Source organism: Gopherus flavomarginatus, chromosome 12 (genome assembly GCF_025201925.1).
Source record: "Gopherus flavomarginatus isolate rGopFla2 chromosome 12, rGopFla2.mat.asm, whole genome shotgun sequence".
Classification (NCBI taxonomy): domain Eukaryota; kingdom Metazoa; phylum Chordata; order Testudines; family Testudinidae; genus Gopherus; species Gopherus flavomarginatus.
The window spans coordinates 17,633,754-17,646,563 of NC_066628.1; the positions used below are offsets into that span (position 1 = coordinate 17,633,754).

A 12,810-nucleotide genomic window follows, 5' to 3' on the forward strand; every position below is an offset into this window, starting at 1 on the left:
CATCCCGGTTTTACAGATGGGAAAGCTGAAGGAGAAAGAAGAGAAGCGAGTTGTCCAATTAACTGGCAGACAAGTTGCAGAGCCAGGACTAGAAAACAGCTTTTCTGAGTTAAACCCTGGTGCACTCCCTGCTTGGCTATGCTATTTTCAATCTCCCCATGACCCAGTTGTCTCCCTCTTTTTTTCCTTTACCTCATTTTCTCCAAAGGAAAAAATTAAAGGAAAATAAAAATATCTGAGAAAGTGATATGTGGCAGGGAGTGGGGAAACACTTCCTCTTACTTTTCTTACACTTCAAAAAGTAAGAAATGAAATGTCCAGTTCAAATTTTCTGTTATAAAAAAATAGAATAAGAGAGTTTCCTCCTCAGCACTTGAGTTTTGAGAAAACCTCAATTTCTGCAGGATATTTTGTTTCCTGCAAAGCATGTTAACCAACACTAAAAATCTCTTCCTTAAAGGACAGTGCTCTATTGCTATGGGGAGAGAGGGAGGATGGCTTTGTGGGTAAATCTCTGGCTTTTGATTCTGGGGAGTTGGGTTCAATTTCCATCCCACTATGTAAGCCTTCTGTGACCCTCCATAACTCACATCCACTCTTGGTCTTGGATTTTCAAGATAGAATAAGGTAGGTGAGTGCAGGGAATCTCGCTCAGGTTTCATCTACAGAGAGGGGCACTTCTCTGGGCTTTTACCAGTTTTCACTTCCTGGCTCCAGCCTGCTCCAGAGTTAATATCTTACAGATCAGAGCAGCATAGCGCTGCTGTCTAAGGAAAAGACTTGTCAGACAGGGCTAGTCTTACAAAGATCTTTGATAGTATTAGAAGTAAATGCTCTGTGGTCTGTTTGCCTCCAAACTCACTTAAAATTCTCTAAGAACCCAGGCCAATATTAGAAAAGCTGCCCACCTACTTTTATACTCTGCAGTAGTATAAATCCCTCGACTCCTGGGTTCTCTTCCTCGCTGTGACATATAAATTTGATCAAAGGGTTAGAGCTGTAGAAAATTAGTCAGGATTTCTTAGGTTTAGGCCAGTTCCAGAAAGTGAATTGGATGGGGAGATGAAAATACTGATGACCTTTCCTTGATCTCTGACTAAATAGTCAAATTCAAATTTGGTCTTATTTTGGACTCAGCAGCCAATCAGGGTCTCCAAATTCAACATTCCGGCTGAAAAGGAACATGGTAATTTATTGTGTGGGACCTGGTATAAACATCTCCATTGGAATATTCTATTTCCTAATTTTACTGAATAGATCAGTTTCAACTCTGATAACATCCTTATTTGAGCTTTGAATATAATAGAATAGACCCACCTCTGCTAGTTTATAATAGAACAGAATAGACATACATGTACTAGTTTCGAATAGAATAAGATAGAATAGAAAAGATTTCTAACCTGGAAGGTTGTGGGCAGACCAATTCCAGTAAAGATCCCTTCACTTTAGAATTGTCTACCATATTTTGCAAAAGAATCTAAATTGGTTGACATCTTGGGTTTTATACCAGCTATACTGTTCTCCAAGATTCTCTATTTATTTATCTACATAGGTGCTAACTATATCATCTTCATCACTGCAGCAGATAAACATGGAATTTCAAAAGCACTTAACAGGCTCAATGGGTAGTGATCAATGGCTAAAGGCCAGTCAGCCTCATCTCAGTCCCTGGAAAAATCATGAAGCAGGTCCTCAAGGAATCAATTCTGACGCACTTAGAGGAGAGAAAAGTGATCAGGAACAGTCAGCATGGATTCACCAAGGGCAAGTCATGCCTGACTAACCTAATTGCCTTCTATGATGAGATAACTGGCTCTGTGGATTAGGGCAAAGCAGTGGATTTGTTATTCCTTGACTTTAGCAAAGCTTTTGATACGGTCTCCCATAGTATTCTTGCCAGCAAGTTAAAGAAGTATGGGTTCGATGAATGGACTATAACAGGGTCGACAACTTTTCAGAAGTGCTGTGCTGAGTCTTCATTTATTCACTCTAATGTAAGGTTTCGCATGCCGGTAATACATTTTAATGTTTTTAGAAGATGTCTTTGTATAAGTCTATAATATATAACTAAACTATTGTTGTATGTAAAGTAAATAAGGTTTTTAAAATGTTTAAGAAGCTTCATTTAAAATTAAGTTAAAATGCAGAGCCCCCCGGATCTGTGGCCAAGGACCCAGGCAGTGTGAGTGCCACTGAAAATCAGCTCGCGTGCCGCCTTCGGCACACATGCCATAGGTTGTCTACCCCTGGACTATAAGGTGGATAGAAAGCTGGCTAGGTCGTCGGGCTCAGCAGGTAGTGATCAATGGCTCCATGTCTAGTTGGGAGACGGTATCAAGCAGAGTGCCCCAAGGGTCAGTCCAGGGGCAGGTTTTGTTCAATAACTTCATTAATGATCTGAAGGATGGCGTGGACTGTACTCTCAGCAAGTTTGCAGATAACACTAAACTGGGAGGAGTGGTTGTCATAGTATAATTCCCAATTCTAAACCTTAACATCGAAAATATGGGTACTAGCGTGAATTCCCCTAAGCTTTATTACCAGCTTGGATCCTGTAGTGCTGCCACCAATCAGGACTTAGAGTAGAGTGTCTGATAAACTCTGGTCTCCCCCAAAACCTTCCCTGAGGACCCCCAAGACCCAAATTCTTTGAGTCTCACAACAAAGGGGAATAAACCATTTCCCTTCCCCCTCCAGGTGTTCCCTCCCTGGGCTCCTGGAGAGATATACAGATTCAGGCTCCGTGAATCTAAACAAAGGGATTCCCTCTTCTCCTTTCTTCCTCCCAGATCTTTCCCGCCCTGGGTACACTAGGAAATCACCGTGATTCAAACTCCTTGAATCACCACACAGAGAAATCAGGTGGGTTCCCCCCCTTCCTCTCCCCCTACCTTCTCCTTCCCTGTTAAGTACAGACTCAATTCCCTTGAGCCTCAACAAGGGGAAAAATCAGACAGGTCTTAAAAGCAAAACTTTTAATAAAAGAAAAAAAGAATAATGAAAATCACTGTAAATTCAAGATGGAATATTACAGGGTCTGTCAGCTTATAGAAACTGGAGAAAAAAAGCCTCCTCCAGCAGAAATACAATTTAAAATACTTTCAGCCAAATACACATTTGCAAATAAAGAAAAAACAAATAAAAAGACTATACTGCCTTTCTACCTTTGTACTTACAAAATTGGAATAGAAGATTAGAGAGCCTGTAGGTACAGGTGGTCACTCTCAGAGCCCAGAGAGAACAAAGCAAAACCCAAAAAACACAAACAGAGGCCTCCCTCCACCGAGATTTGAAAGTATCTTGTCTCCTGATTAGTCCCCTGGTCAGATGTTTGGTTCCCTGTTTGTTAACACTTTACAGGTAAAAGAGACATTAACCCTTAGCTATCTGTTTATGACAGCGGTAGATATGCCAGAGGGTAGGGATAGGATACAGAGGAACCTAGACAAATTGGAGGATTGGGTCAAAAGAAACCTGATGAGGTTCAAAAAGGACAAGTGCAAAGTCCTGCATTTAGGATGGAAGAATCCCATGCATGGCTACAGACTAGGGACCGAATGGCTCTGCAGCAGTTCTGCAGAAAAGAACCTAGGGGTTACAGTGGATGAGAAGCTGGAAATGAGTCGACAGTGTGCCCTTGTTGCCAAGAAAGCTAAAATTATTTTGGGCTGTATAAGTAGGGGCATTGCCAGCAGATCGAGGGACGTGATTATTCTCCTCTATTCAACATTGATAAGGCCTCATCTGGAGTACTGTGTCCAGTTTTGGGCCCCCCACTATAAGAAGGATGTGGAAAAATTGGGAAGAGTCCAGCGGAGGACAACAAAAATGATTAGGGGGCTGGAGCACATGACTTATGAGGAGAGGCTGAGGGAACTGGGATTGTTTAGTCTGCAAAAGAGAAGAGTGAGGGAGGATTTGATAGCTGCTTTCAACTATCTGTTCTCAGTGATAACAGATGACAGAACAAGGAGTAATGGTCTCAAGTTCCAGTGAGGGAGGTTCAGGTTGGATAGTAGAAAAAAACTTTTTCACTAGGAGAGTGATGAAGCGCTGGAATGGGTTACCTAGAGAGGTGGTGGAATCTCCTTCCTCGGAGGTTTTTAAGGTCAGGCTTGACAAAGCCCTGGCTAGGATGATTTAGTTGGGAATTGGTCCCGCTTTGGACAGGGGGTTGGACTAGATGACTTCCTGAGGTCCCTTCCAACCCTGATATTCTATGATTCTAAGATTTTAGGTGCACAAGTCCCACTGAAAATCACTGATACTCCTGGATTGCAGTTCGGTTGAATAAGAAGAGGCCTTTCTTTGCTTTATTAATTTTCACAGCCAAACAACAATTTAACTCCTTAAAAGTTATAAATATAAGAATTGCCATAGTGGGTCAGAACATTGGTCGATCTAGCCCAGTATCCTGTCCTTCAGTAGTGGCAAATGCCAGATGCCCCAAAGGAAATGAACAAGACATGGCAATCAAGTGGTCCATTCCCTGTTGTCCACTCCCAGCATCTGGCAGTCCGTAGCTTAGAGACACCCGGAGCATGAGGTTGCATCCCTGGCCATCTTAGCCATTGACGGACATATCCTCTATGAATTTATCTAATTCTTTTTAACCTAATTATACACAAAATATTTCACAAAAATTTTCAACATTTGCAATTCAAAAGTTTCAAAAATAACTTATTCTTTTAAAAATAAATATTCATGACATATTTGACTAAAATGTTTAGGTTTTGATTTTTCAGTTTTGTTTTCTTTTCTTAGTTTTTTACTACTGCCCTCTTTTAATCTTTTTTTTTTACTTTCACTACTTTTTCTAATGAGAAATGAAAGAGAGGAAGAGAAAAAGGGGAAGAATAATAAACCCAAAGAGTGAATTAATTATATTTTGATTTTATGCTTTTTATTTTTATGCCTCAAAAAATCCTCAAAAACATATTAGAATATTTTCACTTTATTTTCTAATTTCAGTAAAGAGCCACCTTATTTTACAATCATCATGTCAGTAAAGAAATATTTATGATATATAATGTTTTCAACATATTTAAAAATATTTTTGTCTCCTTCACACCCTGTCTCAGTGCTTCTTTGTAGCCCTGTCCTCCTCATTCTCTGTCGAAAACCATTCCTTTATTATTTTTTTTACATTCCTGTTGTCTTCATTCATTATATACAGGTGTACTTCATTTGAAATTCATTAAGAGTGTTTTTTTTAAGATGTTGCTGCCAGAAGTAGCTGCTAGCTGTTCTCTTAGAGCCACATTGGTTAGGAGATCTTACAGGAGTATAAATAGTCATAATTCATTTTAGATCTGAAAAGCCAATTTTGATACACATGGAGGATCCATCTTTTCAGGAAAGAGAGACCCTTTTAAACTATTTTTCACTATAGAACTTTCTTTAGTATGTCAAATTTGAAAATATAGAACTGCTTGGGAAAGGAAAAAAGCAAAATTTTCTGTGAAAAGTTAACATAACTATTTTTATTTGTTTTACTCATATTGTAAAAATCTAGTAACTGCTTCTTTCTTTCTTTCTTTCTTTCTTTCTTAGAAAAAAGGAGGAAATGTAGAAAAAGTTAAAACTAAATATATTTAAGAATGAAAGTTCCTTTTTTTCCTTGAAAATAAAACTCTGGAAAATATATGAAAACATTTTATAATGTTATTTATAGATTACCAGTGAAAAGGACACTAGAACAAATCCAAGAAAAAATGTTTCCCTCCTCTATTTATAACTGCACTTTTATATCATGATTTGGCAGAAAAGGCCACCAAAGACTAATTTAATTTAACCTGTGAAGTCATAGACAGAAATTGAAATATTATATAACAAAATTGAAATCAATTAATTCTTATAATTATATCCCAGTGTTATTAAAGCACTCTGATATGAAGTCACATGATAAATGTGCATAAATGGTATATATGTAAAAGGAAGAAAAGAATAAGCCATAAAGAAAAAATTGTTCCTGTTCACCTGCTGGGACATTCTATAGTAATTTCCTCACCACAATCAGTCCATTAGTTCTGATACACAATTTACTGAACAGATCTTTTTTAGGAGAAGGAACTGATTTTCATGAGTTCCTCATTAGTTGAAATCATTCTTAGAGAGATTTCAGCCAGCAATTCTCATTGTCAAAAGCCCAACTGGTGGAAGCCAATTAGGAAGGATGCCCCCATTTCCTCCTGCTGAGAACTGACCCATTTACCCTCATGGAGCTAGGTCATATTTATACCGACTGCTTTTTTTACTTACATGGAGGTTCTTGCCCTCAGTCTATAATGTGTTTGTGAGCACAGATTCTCTTGAGCGTGCAGTATTTCATCTCTTTTTACTCCACACACTTTTCACATACCACATATATCTACTGTCTGATACAGTGCACAAATTAGATTTTGAACACAAATGTAAGATTGAAAGATAAATTATGTCTCTCTTTCCCTCCCTGAGAAGAGCATTCTCCTCATCAGTCTCTTGATGGTCTTCTTCATCTCTGCGTTTCTCAACGTGTAGATCATCAAGTTCAGCACTGGGGTGATTACAGTGTAAATGACAGATATCACCTTGTCCAGCGTGAACTGCTTGAAAGGCCGAGCATAGATGAAGATGCTAGGTATGAACTGTAAACACACCATGATAATTTGGGTTCCACAGGTGGACAGAGCCTTAGGCTTCCCTTCCATGACATGTGTCCTGATCTTGACTAAGATGACAGAATCAGATGACAGCGTAGGAAATCAGCAGAATGATGAATACTAGTATGAGCAGCACTCCAGCATTGAAGACCATCTGCCATTCAAACAAGTGAGTTTCGGTGCAGGCCAGTTTGATGGCTTGTGGGATATCACAGTAGAAATTGTCCAGGACATTTGGACCACAGAACAGCAACTGGAGGAGCAGTACAAGCTGAACAGCAGAGTGAACCAATCCACCCAGCCATGCATTTAACACTAACACCACACACACACCCTAGTTCATGATAGTCATGTATCTCAGTGGTTTAGAGATGGCTACGTACCTATCAGCAGCCATCCCACAGGTAAAAAGACCATAGCACCAGCAGTGAAGTGGAAGAAGAATATCTGAAGGATGCATTCATTGAATGAGATGGGTGAGGAGACCTGAGAGCAATTCTGGAGCATTTACTGATGATTCACTGTCATCCAAGAAAGCCAAGTTGGCCAGCAGGAAGTACATGGGGGTGTTCAGCTGGTGGTCGGTGATCGTGGTGGTGATGATGGTGAAGTTTCCCAGCTAAGTGTTCACATAGATGATGAAGAAAACCACAAAGAGGAATCGCTGCAGCTCAGGATTCTGAGTGAGACCCAAGAGGATAAATTCTGTTACTGGGGTGGTGAGATTCTTCTCCATTTATTAATTGCAAAATGTGCCTGCAGAAGGAACAATGATGATAATGATTATGATATAATCCCACTGCATTACTGATATAAAATGAATATTAACTCCATCTTAACAAAAAAAACACTTGCTTGGTAATTTCCTTTGTTTACTAAATTCCACTCTTCCCTCAGGCCAGTTTGTGAGTAACCTTGTTTCAGCAGAACTTGTGAGCTCCACCAGTGGTCATCTCCAGTCCTGGGGTCCTTGGAAGGGAAGAGGAGCCGTCTACACATTGAGTCAAGCCCTTTGGTAACCACTGTCTCCATTCATCTTCCTGCAGACCTGATGGGGCACACCTCTGACGGTCCACAGATTCCTGATGGGTCCTAGGGGTTCAGTGTAGGGAAGATTGTGGATCACAAGGAAAGCGCTTCCTAATGGGGGTCTCTGATGCTAAATGGAAGAGAGCAAATCCTAACTAGATGGTCCCAAAAAACCACCTCAACAAAATATTTGTTTTTTTTTAAATAAAAATGTGATTAAATAAGCAAAGAAATTGTATTTCCCTGATATTGAAATCCAAGTTTTCATATCAATTTCAAACAAGTTTCTTTTTTTTCAAATTTCAAATTCTGCATGGAATTTTAATTTTGATTCCTTTTTTGGGAAACAAATAATATTTTTCCATTTTAATAGTTCTTACCTCTTTTTAATGTTTTTCATATGTAGCTCTCAAAGCATTTTACAAAGCAGGTCACCTTCATTATCCCTGGTTTAGAATTGGGAAACGTGGCACAGATGGGGAAGTGTCTGTTTGCTGTTCTCCTCACTCACTGATGCTCCTCTAAAAATAAAAGTCTCTATCCAAAGATATACCCACCTACCTATTCCCCCTCAATTACAATGTGTATCACAAATAGCATGTTGCAGATTTTCTGCAATAAGAGTCATTACCTCAAACAACAGCTGTGCCTGTGATCTCAGAACTGGCTGCCTCCTTATAACTGAGGATGGCCTGGGGAAGTCACATCTTAGAGATGTTCACTGCCCTCCTGACTGGCAGGTGAAGTGGCACTAATTCCAGAAATGACACTTTCCCAGAAATCTTTCCCATGTATAATATCTGAATAGGTGCTGAGAAGAAAAACTCTCTGAAATCCCCCTGAGCTTTACTGGGTCTGATCAAGAAGTCGGTTCCCCAGAGCTTTGGGGTTCCCGTCACAAGAGGAATCATTAACAAGTTCACAGCATGTTTCATTTGGTTCATGTTTGTTTTTAGCCACCCAAACTCAACAGGCTGGAAACGTTTGCAGCGTTGACTGGTACTGACACAAGGAAGGATATCCAGGACACAGAGGATGAACTGGGTATTCGTCTGTTCTCAGAAACATTGGAAATCCCAGTACTCCTGGGTGCTCTTCCTGGCACTGACAGATCAGTCTGATCAAGTGGTTATCGCTGGACATAGGAGTCAGGACTTGCTGGGCTTATGCAGTTGGAGGAGGGGAGTGAGGTGTAGTGGTTGGAACAAGCAAGCATGATCGTGCCAGGTCGCTCACATTTACTTTAACATATTTGAGCCAAGAGCATAGCTGAATATTCTGATATTCTTTTGGTGAGCTCTGACTTAAAGGTCAAAGTTCAAATTTGGTCTCAGTTTACACTCCACAGCCAATGTAGAATCAGAATCCTCAACAGGAAGATGGGAAAGTATGGTGTCAGTGAGGGACCTGAGATAAGCATCTCCATTAAAATGATTTTCTCCTTGATTTTGCCAGGCAGGTCATTTGCATAAAACAATTAGCCGGTCCTTCATTATACCAGAGAGGGATAAACTGAAGACAATGCAGATAATATTAGTTTCCTGGATTATCTCACATTTTTGATCTTAAGGTTAACTGAATGCAGTTTCATACATAATGTAAGGAAATTAAGACATGAAAGGGAATTAGCACCTACAAGCTAATTTGGTTACATTATAAAACTTCTAATGGGATATAGATAAACACAGACAAATACACTAAGCATCTATCCTTGATTTCTATTACTAAAAATGAATGGGTTAATGACCGCTGGTCTAGTACATCTGTTTGAAATTCACGCACAAGTGAATTCCCCTGATACCACTGTAATTCCTCTTGTTAAATTGTTATGGGTCATATACAGATTCACTGGTCTGCCAGTGACACAGTGGCCTACATTCTTTGTTCCTAGATGTATACATTTAAATTTAGCCATATTAAAAGGCATATTGTTTGCTTGCACCCACCTTACCAGGTGATCCAGATCGCTTTGTATCTGTGACCTGTCCTCTTCATTATTTACCATTCCTCCAATTTCTGTGTTATCTGCAAACTTTATCAGTGACGATTTGATGTTTCCTTCCAACTCATTAATAAAAATGTTAAATAGCATAGGATCAAGAACCGATCCCTGCAGAATCCTACTAGAAACACACTTATTCGATGATGATTATCTTGGCTGAGAGAATGAAATTCAGGAAGTGGTAAATACATGGATGTCGACATATTGTTTTCAATAAGCAGTAGATGTTCTCCCATTGAAATCAAAGGTAAACCTCACAGTGACTGTAACAGCAGCATGATTGTTCTCAATCTGATCAGAAAATTTAAACCATGGAAACATAAAAAGAGCCCACTAAACTAAAGGCCAGATGCTGAATGGACAGCAGACACTTAAATGAGTAGCCTCTCTGCAGCCAATAAGGTTAATCAAGGGAGAAAGGCCCAAACCTCCAAACATATTTACGTGCCTACCTCTCATTGAAATTACTGGGAGTTGGATGCCTTGGTACTTTTGAGGATCTGGACCTTACTGCTTCTGAATATGAGTAAGAGTTCCAGGATCTAGCCCTAAATCTTCACATTTTGGAAACAGAGAGACTATATGTCCCTTCATAATTAGATCTTTATTTAAATAGGTGATGCATTCAGATTTTCATTACCCAGGTTTGCAAGGAAAAGAAACTCAGTAATCGCTGTCCTGAGACCTCTCTGTTAAATTCTGAAGGTGCACCCATACCTATGAGTCATTGTAACAGGGTGCTGGCTAGGAGAAACAAGCCAGGCCCCTGTTCACCCTGTTCCAGATGAAGAAGGGTATTAGTTGGGTGGGCTCAGGGGCCACACCCTAATTACCAGAGTGGATCCACCTGCAGGCCTGGGTAGGCAGCCTGCCCTATAAAACTGGCTAAGAGACAGGAAGCAGGTGGGAGACGGAAAAGGGAGGAGTGTGGGCTCTAGTCCCCTGCTGGCTGGGAAGTTAATAGTCTCCCAGAGTGTTGATCTCTGTAGATATCTGTAAATAATAGGTGGTGGGAACAGACAGAATCAATAAAAGGACATAAGTGATGCATTTCAGTTGGTCTCTGACTGCGTTTGTGGAGGAGCTGGGAGATGGCACCACTACAGTCATATACCACCAAAATCCCCATTGAAGGTAAGTGGATTTTTACTTCAGTGAAATGTACACAATGGGGCCCAAAATGTTTTCATTTCATGGCCAGATCAAAAAACACATGTGTTTTCATAAGCTCCTGTCACTAAATTCACAACCTCTTGCAAATGCAGAGAATGTGCCTTCTTCTTCTTTCACTGACAGAAGCTTTACAGAAGTACAACTACATTGACTTCACAGGAGTTACTCTTGATTCACAGCAGAGCAGAGGTAGACATCTCCCTCTGGCCCAGCCTAAGACTAAGTTCCCATTGTGGATCTAGCCTGCAGTGACCACAACCTGATATAGGTGTCACATTCTTGATCATTTTCCAGCAGTTACCATGGCATCTGAGATACTGCAAAAACCAGATCCTCAGCTGGTGTAAATCAATGTAGCTCCATGGAAGTCATTTGGGTCTTGACCCATGAAGGGACTTAGGTACTGCAATGTCTAACTTTTAGGCACTTTGTCCCTGATTTATCAAGGTATTTAGGTACCTAGGCCTTGATTCAACAAGGGATTTAGATGTTGTGATGATCAGAATCACAAGTATTAACTGTTAGATGCCTTGAAAATCACTGGGATTCACAAAGCCTTAGTTTGGTGGTCAAGCTTCCCTTACAATGAATGTAGGGAGACAGGTGCCTGAGAATGGGATTCACAAAGCCAGCATGCTGCCTGGCTCCTTGCCTAAGCTAGCCAATGGGAGGTGCCGAGCAGAAGGGGAGTGTTACATCCCACCCCTTTCAGGGAGTTCTGCACCTACTTCAGCTGTGATCCCTCACCTGGAGTGTGGCACCTAAGGCATTTCTTGCAAGAGGTGGGGAAGAATTCCCTCCCTCATTGCTTTTAGCCCAGTGGTCCATATGCTCACCTAGGAGACCCTGGGTTCAAATCCCCCATCTGCCTGAGGGACAGAAGTGGGCTGAACTGGGCTCTGCTATGTCCCATGTAGGGCTCTAACCACTGAGCTATGAGATGTTCTCATGTGAGGCCCCCTCAATTTCTCTCATTGGTGTAGTCCCACTTTGAATAAATAATTAAAGCATCACTGGGGGTGGGGCAGATCCAAGGTCTTCTGCATTCAGGGTAAGGGCTCTAACCACCATGATATAGAGTCATTCTTGTGCAGTCTCTCTTTTCCTCCCCATATGATTCTTTCTATTCCTCCAAAGCTGAATGGCTTCAACAGGAGAGACTGAGGGAGCTCCAGATCTGAATACCTCATAGCTCAGTGGTTCAGTCCCTCATCTGAGAGGTAGCAGATTCCTGTTCACCTTCTTTCTCCCCATCAGGGTACATGGGGCTAGAACTAAAGGTGTCCTAAGCACTAAGCTAAAGGTTATAAGGGAGGCCCTGCCCCTCCCCTGCGTTTTTTATGTGGATTTATGAGCACATCCTACCAGATCAGGTCCTGCAAGTGAGGTAGGCAGAGGAACACCCACCTTCTCCCAGCCTGGGATTTTGCACTGGGGCTCAAGCAGATGATAGGTGTCCAGATCCCCAAGTGAGGCTGCAGCGCACATGCCCAGAGGCAGAAACATAGACACCTAGGGAACATTTACGCTGAGAATTTAGGCACTGAGTGAGTTTAGGGGCCTAAAGGATTCAGCTGCTGAGCAGGGGTTTTATGACTACCAGGGGATGGGTCTGGGAGGCCTCCCCTTCAGTCAAGTGGTTAGTGTAGCAAGCCAGGCTGTGGATAAATCCAGTTCAGTTTCCCCCTTCTGCCTGATAAGATGAAGGGTTTGCCTAATAGCATCTCTCTGTTGGATGCCCAAACTGCTGCACAATAGACTAATTCTCACTCCCTCTGTTGCTTGCTGTATATTTAATTATTTCCTACAAAGTGGAGCAGCTTCTACAGGAGAGATTGAGAGACATTCAGCCTACAATACCCCATAGCCCAGGGTTAGGGCACTCACCTAGGAGGCTAGAAATCCAAGTCCAAATACCAATCGCACATCACAAATGGAGGGGAACTGAACTCAGGTTTTCTACAT

The 12,810-nt window shown here is 41.1% G+C and overlaps 1 pseudogene; it reads right to left on the reverse strand.

The window, feature by feature from the left end:
- Positions 1-6,431: 6,431 nt before the first annotated feature.
- LOC127032515 (olfactory receptor 4D1-like) lies at positions 6,432-7,377 on the reverse strand (annotated as a pseudogene).
- Positions 7,378-12,810: the final 5,433 nt, after the last annotated feature.